Genomic DNA, 11,551 nt, shown 5'->3' on the forward strand with positions numbered 1-11,551 from the left:
CTGTTTGTTACCAGTTGATGACCATGATTGGTTTAACATCACACGAGGTGCTCGCATCACCTCACCAGTGATGGTGAGGTGATGCCAAAAGGCAAGAGTACCACACATGCAGTCCCCATAGGAAGCCCATTATTATTTAACAGAAATTTTTTTAATTTACTAATATTATTTTATTTTATTTAACGTAAATTTAATTCTATTACTTTTGTAATATTATTCATTCAAATGATTGATTCAAATCATTCAGTTCAAACCCAGCTCACACAGTGATAGAGACTCACAGTTCACATATCATTAATTCAGTTCATTAAAGTTTGTGTTGTAACTTTTTTTTTTTTCAACTTCCGGGGCCGCAGTTAAGCATTACTGTACAGAGGATGAGAGATGAATGATTTGTAGCGTGTGTGAAAAATGCCATGTTGACCGGGATTCGAACCCGGGACCTCCGGGTGAAAGGCCGAGACGCTACCACTCGCGCCACGGAGACCGGCAAACATCCATTTGTGTTGTAACTGGCAAACATCCACTGCTACATATATATATATATATAGCCTACATGACACTTTTGGTAACATAAAAATTCCAATGTGGGGTCATACATCTAAATCGGTTAAGCAGTTGTGCTGCTTTGTTACTTATGTGAAACAAACGTACTTACATACATACACCTAAATACATTAGACTCCTTTTTGGGTGGTCGTGTAAAAAGTACTTCTTGAAATTAATTATGCTAAAACTAATTTTATTCAATTTATCTTGGTATTAGCGTAATCAAATAATAGTAATACCAATACTCATTTGCACGCACAGTACACACAACACACAAATATGAAATTCACTTATATCTTTTAAAATGTTAGCAGTAACTTTTGACTCCAAATTTAACTGGAAACTCAAGGTGACATAATATCTGTTGCATACATTCACACATTAGGTTTTCATTTCAACTTTTGAGATCATCTTGTCATAATAATATTAACACAATTTTTTGAATTTGAAAAGAAAGGCATTTCTTCTGTTGTTGAATTTAGATGATAATTATTATAAACAGAAATTTTTTTATTAGAAACATTTCAATTGTTTTTTTAATTTACATTGTTTGAGAAGGTGTTATATATGACAAAATAAATAATCTATTAATTTATGACAATAACAAGAATAACATATGCATTGTAAAGTTATTAATTTTTCCAAACAAGATTGATTTCAATTATTAAAGGGAAATAATTTCTGTTCATGGAAAAATATTTCTTAAAGTTTCATAAAACCTTTCAGTAAAATCATATAGTTTTCATAAAATTATATTTTATATAATTTTGTGAAAATTTTGAAAAGTTTTGTGAAAATCATAGTATATATATAAAATACATTAAATTCATGTAATTAAAAAAATTTGATGTGGACACCACTGGACTTACTTTTACATCTATTAAATTACATATAAATATTTTTACTTCCTTGTACAAAGTAAAGGCAGTATTATGATTGCAAAAAATCTCAATTTTCAGATATCAACAGAAATATCCATTCTGACCATCCCTGAATCCATTTTGACTAGTTTCGGCATGACGTCTGTATGTACGTATGTATGTATCTCGCATAACTCAAAAACGATTAGCCATAGGATGTTGAAATTTTGGATTTAGGACTGTTGTAACAGCTAGTTGTGCACCTCCCCTTCTGATTCCAATCGACTGAACCAAAAGCGTCCAAAAAAGCCCAAAATCCAAAAACAAATTGGATTTTGGACTTTTTTTTAACTGTAGATATAAGCCCTCATTAAGAGCTTTTCAACTATCATAAGTGGTACTTATTTTCATTGATTTCAGAGTTACAGCCAAATAAAATTTTAATTAATTAAATATTTGGATCTTAGAAGGGGGAAGCCACAACAGTTCGAATCAGACTTTATCTCCTTTTTTTGTTAACTTTTTTTTTTAATTAAAATTTTTTTTTGTCTTCAGTCATTTGACTGGTTTGATGCAGCTCTCCAAGATTCCCTATCTAGTGCTAGTCGTTTCATTTCGGTATACCCCCTACATCCTACATCCCTAACAATTTGTTTTACATATTCCAAACGTTGCCTGCCTACACAATTTTTCCTTCTACCTGTCCCTCCAATATTAAAGCGACTATTCCAGGATGCCTTAGCATGTGGCCTATAAGTATGTCTCTTCTTTTAGTTATATTTTTCCAAATGCTTCTTTCTTCATCTATTTGCCGCAACACCTCTTCATTTGTCACTTTATCCACCCATTTGATTTTTAACATTCTCCTGTAGCACTACATTTCAAAAGCTTCTAATCTTTTCTTCTCAGATACTCCGATTGTCCAAGTTTCACTTCCATATAAAGCAACACTCCAAACATATACTTTCAAAAATCTTTTCCTGACATTTAAATTAATTTTTGATGTAAACAAATTATATTTCTGACTGAAGGCTCATTTCGCCTGTGCTATTTGGCATTTTATGTCGCTCCTGCTTCGTCCATGTTTAGTAATTCTACTTCCCAAATAACAAAATTCTTCTACCTCCATAATCTTTTCTTCTCCTATTTCACATTTTAACAATTTTTATGTTTTCACATTTCACAATTTAAATATATTGATTTATTAATAATTATTAAACTCTCACTGCAAAAAATAAAAAAATTAGGATGAATAATATTTCTATAACAAAAAAAAATATATATGAAAAAATATCAGAAGTTTTTAATGAAATAAAATTTTATGTACTTTTCATTTTTAAAAAAAATGTGTAAATGTAATTTAATTGGCACCCAAGGAAGTCATGTGTTGTCCACATCAGATTTTTCTGGCTCTATTATCAGTTGAGTATAATTGTGTACTATACTGAAGATTAATAATTAGCTTAAAAGGTGTTCTGAAAAATTTTCCATTAATATTAAAGTGAATCATTTATTATTTAAATTTAATTTGAATGTGTTATTATATTTTGTGACATATTTTTCACTTCTGTGAAGTATTATTTTATTTTTATGTGGCCCAAATTTATACTTCCTGAAATTATTTCAGTATTTTAAAATATCGCTTTTTTGCATCAATAATCATTTCCTGCTTTTCACTATTTGTTTTACTTTTCAAAATAATATAATATAATAATAGATCATTAAATTAGTATCACTGTAATGACTTCAGTAACATTTGTAAAAGGAAGTGCTGTAGCACAGATAACAAAAAAGAATAAGTAGTAAATTTTATAAATGTAGTTTTCAAAGAATACATTATTTATCAGTATGTGTTATAATCAGATAGGATACTAAGGCTAAAACAAAATATTTTCATAATTAGCCTTATTAACACAGTTAAATTAAAAAAATAAAACAATTAGGGGAAATAATTTCAACACCAAGCATAAAAAAATGTGCAGCATCATTGAAATTAATTATTGTAAATTATATAGCCTAACATCATCTACAAACATACTTAAATATGAGTTTATAAAAATAAATCACCTGTTAAGAAAAGAAAACTTTTTTTGAAATAATTAAATATATAAAAATGACATAAATATAGAAGAATAATCACCACAAATAAATGCTAAATTTAGCATTTTAAATGCTATAATAAGCAAATAAATGCTAAATCATCTATTATCAGATTACATTATGCTTCAACATTAATGTAAAAAGTATTAACTTAATGTAAAGTATATTAACTTAAGGGCATTATATAAGAACAGGACAGCCACTAGAGTCCGGCAAGTGGGACTCTTGCCCTGGACGCATGCTCAAAAGGGGCCCATGATTTGTAATTTCTTTAAATAAAATAATTCAATTTAGAACAGACTAGAACTAGGTGAACTTTGTGCCAGAATCCCACGAGTTACTGTTTTATGTGAACAATCTCATTCAATGTTTTGAAAGGCTACCGCAAAAACCTCCTGATCTGTTCCTTGTCAGCAAATAGACTTGAAATGTAGTGACATAGTTGTCCACCATCATGTTTCCAACCAAGTTTTTTTTTAATGTAAAATTCACATTAGAGAAATTTTGAACATTCTTCATTTAAAAATGCATCGTCATTTATTAAATGCAGTATTTAAAAATGCAGCATAGAACTTTGAAATTATGTTTCTATTATTTAAAGTAATTTTTTTAATTTTAATTTAATAAAAAGTACATGTGTAACACAAGTTGCTTAAATATATTTGCTATGTTGCCAAACCAACACCAGTTGGCGCCTCTGTTCACCACCACTTCGCATTTTATCTGTTCTGTCATCATTGATTACTGTTATTTATTCTTTAGTATTTAATTCTTTTCTGGTTCAATTTTACAGAATTGAAAAAGTAAAAAAACAAACAATGAGTACAAAAAAAATATCATGACAAAGACAAAATATTTAAGTAGTGTACAGAAAAGGAAATGTGCCAACAAGAAAAAATAATTTGAAAATTGTCAAAAAGGAAATAATATATTCAAATTTTTAAAAACTGAGTTAAAAGAGACTGAAAATCAAAAATTAGCTATTGTTAGCACTAGTTCAACTGGCCAGCACCTGTTTGTAAATTAGCTCAGAACAGCTTCCTCAATTTTTAAACGAAAATGTAGATAATACAAATAAAAATGCTGTAATTCATCCATATTGAAATTTCAATTCATCACATTTGATTTTGGGCAATGAAGATGAAGTTAATTAAGATCATTATCCAGAACATATTTATCTTAACACAGTCAAAACAATTGAAGAGAATTTGACATCAACCATGCTTGATGACAATCCTGGCTATCACATCCTTCTGACAAAATTAGAGTTTTACTTGCAAAAAGGAACATTATTCAAATAAAAAAAATATAATTTTCCAGTAAGTGAACAAGGTAGAAAATTTAATATCTCATATTTTTCGAAGCTACATTTAAATGGAGAGAATACTTTTTTGTCATAATTGAGCTCTTTTTACTGGGCCCAGTTAACAGACATATTTTCAACTCTCAGTATTTCTGATTTACAATTGTTATTTGATACTACTATTATTCCGATTTCCATGGCAAAGTGGTATAATAACTACTATGGGATTTGCTATATAAATAAATAATTATAATAGGAAGTGTAGAGCGTAAAAGGCCTGAGGGAAAACTGAGCTTAAATTTCCTTGTGTTATTTCTTTATGTTTTGCTTGTCAAAGAAATTAAAAGAATGTTTAAAAGAAGAAACAGGCTGAATATGGCAACATTTCACTTTGGTTATTTAAAAAAGTTATTGAGTTAAGTGAACATTAAGTTCTTTACATCTAGAATTGGGATATCTTTTGAAAAAAATAATTAAAATTTTTCATTATGTTAATGATGGGAGGATATAGTGATTGATCCAATTGAGATTCAGGAGTTGAACTCTTAAAAAAACAAATAGGATGATTCATGCCTAAACAGAAAAATTAAGATTCCAGATTTTGGTAAGCCTGTGATAAATGTTTTTTTTTTTTTATAAATAATCCTTTACTTTTTGTTGTTTTTTTGTTTTTTTTGTATATTAATTATCAAGGCCATCAAGTGAGTAGAAATTAGTGGGAAACATAATTCTTATTTTTCTTGTGTTAGTGGCTACTCTGGGTTCCCGACCCAGAAAAACAAAATATTTGCCTATTGTAAATTTATATATATATCAAAGACAAAAGTATAACGGAATATTCCATCAACCTTGAAAACCGATGAAAAACCTTGAGTTTTATGATAATAAAAATTATGAAAATCAGCATGAAAGAGTTGATTTTAGATTGCTGCAAAAAGCAATGACAAGTATGGTGGCAGTTTAAAAGTATTGTTTACAAAATTTAGAAACAGAAAAAGAAGTGGTTGGAGGCCTTTCCGCAGATTTTAGATTATCTTGTAAAATTTGTGATAATAGTAAGCATTTTTATAATAGTCATAAGACTGTAAAACAGTTTGACAATGGAGAAAAAACTTTCTACTACATAAATATAAGATTAGTGGGTTACATACTAGGAAAGGGGTGCAAAACAGCCAGAGTTTTATGTAGAATAATGAATCTTCCATTTCCGCCATCTAATTATATAAAGCATGAGAATATCCTGTTAGCTGTTATAGAGGCAGTTTTGTAAACTGTCAATAAAAAATGGAGTTGAAGAGGCTGCAAATATATTCAGCAGCAGAGATTTGTGAGTTGCCCTTGATGGCTCATGGCTGAAAAGGTGATACACATCACTAAATGGAGTTGTATTGCTCACATCAGTCGATACAGGCAAGGTTCTTGGTATTCAGGCATGAGTAAATTCTGTAAGTGCTCCAATAAGGGTAAAAGTCAACATTTAAAGAAGTGTGAGGCAAATAACCTAGGTATTACTGGTGGTAAGTATGTGGGTACTGCAAAACAGTTATTTTGAAATTTTTCAAGCTCTTTATAATTTATGTTACAGATAATATTTGGGAGATGGGAAATCTGAAGCATTTCCTGCTGTTAGTAAAAGCAAGCCATGTGGACAGGATGTAGAAATAATGAAGCTTGAAAGCATCAGTGACATCCAGAAAAGACTAGTTATGCATCTGAGAAAATTAAAATCACAGGACAAACAGTTACTCTCAGATGGAAAGTCACTGTCTGGTAAAATAAGACTCACCGATGCAGCAAACCAGAAATTGTGAGTATATTAGGGGTTAGCCATCTGGAGAAACACACACAGTGTTCATTCAATGAAACATACAACAGAGTTGAATCTTCCCACTTATTTTATACTAATGATAAGAATAAATTGACTGGAGGGGGATATGACCACTCAAAACATTTCCACTTCCCTATAATTAGAATGCAAAATATAAAGCCCGTTTTTCAGAACTTGTCAGCTCCTATTTTATTGGAAAAGTGCCTGAATGATAGAACACAAAATCCAAATGAATTGTTAAATAATGTCATCTGGACTCGGCTGTCAAAGCATTCATTTGTTCAAATTGATACTGTACAGCTTGGTGTTTGTGATACTGTATCATCTTTTAATGATGCCTGTAAGAATAAGATAATGCTAATGGAGGAAATCAGAAAGAAATCAGGAAAGTAAACAGAATCTGCTATGAAAAATGTTGACAAAATGCGAATGCAGAAAGAAAGGATCAAAATTTGAGAAGAAAGGTAGACAGAAGAGGACTTAAGAAAAAAGGAAACTAGAAGAATTATATGAAGGTCAAGAGGATTCTGATCAACCCTCAAATAGTGGAGGTTTTTATCAACAAGGCAATAAGATAAAAATTAATTACAATTTTTTTTATTAGATTTCCTGAAAGTTCTAATTTTTGAAATTAAATGCAAGCTTTCTCAGAAATCGTTAAAGTTAATACAAACAAATTTGGAAGAAATTTTCAATACTGGGCAAGTGATCGTGGATTTTTTTTAAATTTCGCTTAACAAAAAAGATACAATTTCGTTTTTAATGCTTTCCCCCTTTACCAAAATGACAGTTAAAAAAAAAAAAAGATTAAATTAAAAATATTTATGTTATCACAAAAACCTCATATCGCTCATCAGAAAAAAGGTGTGAAGTTTAGAAAAAATTAGGTTTCTGTCATCTACGGTTCTTTAACAAATTTGGCATGACATAATAGGCATTGCTCTTAAATGTTGTAACAAACATAAATATTTTTGAATCTTTGTTTTCTTAGTTTTTTTTATTTTTTGTTATTGATATTTATGTTATTTTTTATCAAAAAAAAAAACTGCAACGAAAATCACCTCTTGTACTGTCTTCTTTAACTCTTCAAAATTAAAACCATTTTTAGGGATGGGGGTGAAATTTAGTAAAAAAGTTATTTTAACAGTAATTGTTTACTTTATTAATATTCACAAAATTATCCAAAAACAAATAACCTTAATTATGCAAAATCTAAAGACTTCCTCTTGTATCCCCCACCAACTGACCATTTGAATTGAAAATTTAATAGCATCAATGTCTCTACTACAGAAATATTATAGCCAAGTTTGGTGAAAATAGGTCAAGTAGTTCTGGAGACATAAGGCGATTTACACGCCAACATACATATATACACACACATACGTACGCACATTTTGTTGCGGAAATATCGATGCCATTTTTCGGTTTTCTGCGGTCAATTCATCAAGATTCGGTGAAAACCGGATATGCCCAATTTTGACCGATCACCATACTAGCAGATATTGTTAGAGCAGTTTTTCTCCTAAAATATAAACAAATAATTTGTAAAAACAAATAATTGTTTATTGTTAAATTTTAACACTGTTATTTAATCATTAATTAATTTGTTTCAATACTTAATAACAATTTTTTTTCATATTCTGTTTTTGCACCTTTTAAAAACGAAACTATTATTTCCAAATTTTCTTTTCATTTCCGCGTAGAAGAAATCATAGAAGTAAAATAATTTAAAAATTATTTAACTGTATTTCCGCTTTATCATGACTTTAAAAAGGAGGGGTGGGAAGAAATAAATTGCGACATACGTGGTTGTAATTCTACTTGTCGATTCGGTTGGTCATAAATTGTATTTCTGTGTTTGTGTCACTAGAAGAGATCGCCGATCTGATATCGACCATAAGAAAGGCAAAACAATTATAAATTGGTAATATACTTTTTTAAATTATATTTATTTAATTTAATTATTATTATTTTCTTTGACTTACTATATTTTAACCTTCCCGACAATTACAACCGTATTATTGTGGTATCAGGTTTTATTAATGGAACAATAATAATATTTACCAAATAGAATAGTTACGATAAAATAATTAATAAAATCCTAGAAATACGCAACTTTTATATTACATTACAGATTTAAAAGTTCAAAAGCAATGAGAAATATTGTCGGTAAACAGCGCAAACACACACACACACACACACGCGCGCGCGCGCGCACTCACTCACTCACTCACTCATACATACATACATACATTAGAACCTCCACTAACCGGTGTAATGGGGTGGCCCTGGAAAAATAAAAACGCGGTTGATGGAAATTACATATTTTAATTTTACAATGACTATACGATCTCGAAATGTAGAGATTATAAATTTTACAATAGTTTTACGTAAAGAAGGTTCATAACCAACTTATGATTATTGCAAAACTAATACGTTATAGGCTTCCATAGAAAACATAAAGACTCAGTTTTGATTTCACAAAATATTTTAGTAATAAAAATTGTGATCGGGTACAAATATTTAGTATGAATATAGTATTACAAATTACAGTACTTGAAAAAAATAAATTAAAAAATATTTACACAGAGAAATTATCGCTTATCAATTTTTGTTTTTTTGGTGATCATCATCATTATTTTTCTAATTTTTGTTCTCGTATTTCTTAAAGTTATTATTTTATTAAACTCACAATTCTATTGTTAAAAAAAAATTAATTAACATATATACTGCTTCCAAAGCCATAGAAGGTTTAGTTATTTTATCACTAGGTGTTCCTCGCTTGTGTTACTTTCTGAATCAGTCTCTTCAGCTGTAGAAGGAACGTCTTTTGCTGAAGATGACTTTTTATGAAGAACGATGATGTCATTATCGGTTAATGCTCAAAGCCTTCGTTTTTGTCATTGTCCAACCACTCACATATATCTTCTCTGTCTACATTAATAAAATCTGGAATAGATTTTACAATTTTAAGGCAGGAATCGATTTCATCTCTCTGGTATTTCTCTCTTCTTTTTAATACTCTCAACTTCTTTTTTAATACCTCTTCTGGTATTTCTTCTTCAAAATCGTCGGATTGTAATATTTTTGACCATGAACGTTTCGGATGGCAAACTATTCCAGATCTCGCCAACAGCAAATATTGCGTCTTTTATTGTCCATATTTTTAAAATGTCATTCGTTGATGCAGCACAGTTTTCTTCTAAAAGAAAACAAAGAAATATCTTTTTGAACTCCTTTCTAAACTACTTATTACTCCGTGATCTATTGGTCGGATCAAAGATGTTACATTTGGTGGAAGGTAATGAATAAAAATTTGTCCATCTTCAGAAATAAGACTGGGTTCGGAAGGATGACATGAAGCATTATCTAGTAACAGGACTGCCTTGGGCGGAAGATTTTTTCTTTTTGGTATTTACGAACTGATGGGATAAATACGTTAAAAAAAAAACGAGGTTTTAAATATGGCTTGTGACATCCTAGTTTTTGGATGTTGATATTAATCGCAAGAAAGAAATTGTATTTCTGTGCCATTAAAAGATCTAGGCTTTTGCTCGACCAGTAATAGTTAATTTGATTTTGTGTATTCCCAATGCGTTTGAGCAGCTCATAATAGTTAGCCTTTCCTTACTAGATTTATGTCCAGGAGCAGACTTTTCTAAATGGGCAGCTTAAGTTTATTGACATAGATTTCTAGAATAGACTTGACTCGTCTTCGTAATATATCTGTCCTGGAGCAAGATTGAACTCTTTTTTTAAAGAATCAAATTCTTCATTTAATAAAGTAGTAGCTGCTAAATCTGCAGAAATGCTTTCTCCTTGAATATCGTCTAATTCTATGTCGTTTTTTTAAATTTGTGTAGCCAGCTTGTTGAAGCAGAAAAATATAAATGGAGTTCCCGGCCCCCTGTAGTGTTCGAATCCTTATAAAACCTTTACTAGGATTTAACCTTAGAACTCTCGACAACAAAATCAGCTAATTTGTGATGATCAGTTCACCACTAGACCAACCCAATGAAAATGCCTTAAATAAACAGGAGTCCGGAAAATGGCAAATTTGAAATGATTAAATCCTTTGTTATTTCCCAAAACTCAAACTTTGTTATTTTCTCATATCATTTTTAAGCCATTTTCATTTTAAACAAAATAAAAGGGCGGCTACTTTATAAAAATGAGGAATGAATTTTGTAGAATAATTTACCTTATCGAACAAAACGCGATGCTTTTAACATCCTTCAGCTTAGTGAAAATATTAATAACTTTTATGATTTCAGATGTACACTTTCTCAAACCAAAATTACATACCGAAGGATACATATCTAGGTTTAATCGAATTTAACCTTTACGGATTAACAATTAAATTAGCGACGTACAAGTGACAAAAATATGCCTCCTAAAATTAGTAGAATAGTCGACAGTTCATACAAATAATTAGAAATTAAATTTAACAGAAGCTACTTAATACAGTACAGTATTTAATTATTTCCCTTGAGTGTAGAATTATCTGAATAAGAAAAAAAAAATTTAAATTCATTTAAAAATATTAACAAACCACATTTAAACTTTTTTATTTTACTGCTTACTATAGAAAAAATTAATCACAATGCTGTATTTTTTTATATTTTTTTAATCCCTACTATCACTTTAATAATAAATGACATGTAATTTCAAAATTATAACATCCATAAACCTATTAAGACTAACAGATGAGTGTTTGGGTAAGGTGGAGGATTGGCAGGAATTGTAATTGTTGATAAAGTAATATATTACTGACATCTAGTTGGTTTACATATTTATTACCTGTATGAAGAAACAAAACAGAAAAAAAATTACTTTATCATATAGAATCATTTTATAAACTAATTATATATAATAATTTCTTTTTATGAGCTTAACAGTTGGAAAAATCTT

This window comes from Lycorma delicatula, chromosome 7 (assembly GCF_047948215.1).
Source record: "Lycorma delicatula isolate Av1 chromosome 7, ASM4794821v1, whole genome shotgun sequence".
NCBI lineage: Eukaryota > Metazoa > Arthropoda > Insecta > Hemiptera > Fulgoridae > Lycorma > Lycorma delicatula.